Source organism: Bison bison, unplaced genomic scaffold (genome assembly GCF_000754665.1).
Source record: "Bison bison bison isolate TAMUID 2011002044 unplaced genomic scaffold, Bison_UMD1.0 scf7180017864500, whole genome shotgun sequence".
NCBI classification, from domain to species: domain Eukaryota; kingdom Metazoa; phylum Chordata; class Mammalia; order Artiodactyla; family Bovidae; genus Bison; species Bison bison.
Genome location: NW_011495059.1, coordinates 7,868,196 through 7,868,547, shown reverse-complemented (window position 1 = coordinate 7,868,547; position 352 = coordinate 7,868,196).

Sequence of the window (352 nt, the reverse complement as noted above, 5' to 3'; positions counted from 1 at the left end):
TCCCTTCTCCCCCTCCCCTCTCCTCCCTTCCCTCTCTTCTCCCTTCCCTTTTCCCCTCCCCTTCACTTCTCTCTCCCCATCCCATTTCCTCTCTTTTATCTCTCCCCCTTCTCCCTGGCCCCTTCACCCTCCTTCTCCCCCTCCCTCCTTCTCCCCTTCACCTTCTTCACTTCCCCTTCCTTCCTCCCTTCTCCCTTCCCCTTCTTCTTGCTCTATCCCCCTTCTCCTATTTCTCTCCCTTCTCCCTGTCCTCTCCTTTCTCCTGCTCCTCTCCCTTCTTCCCCTACCCCTTCTCCCCTCCCCTCACCCTCCTCCCTTTCCCCCTTCTCCCTTCCCCCTTCCCCTTCTCCCA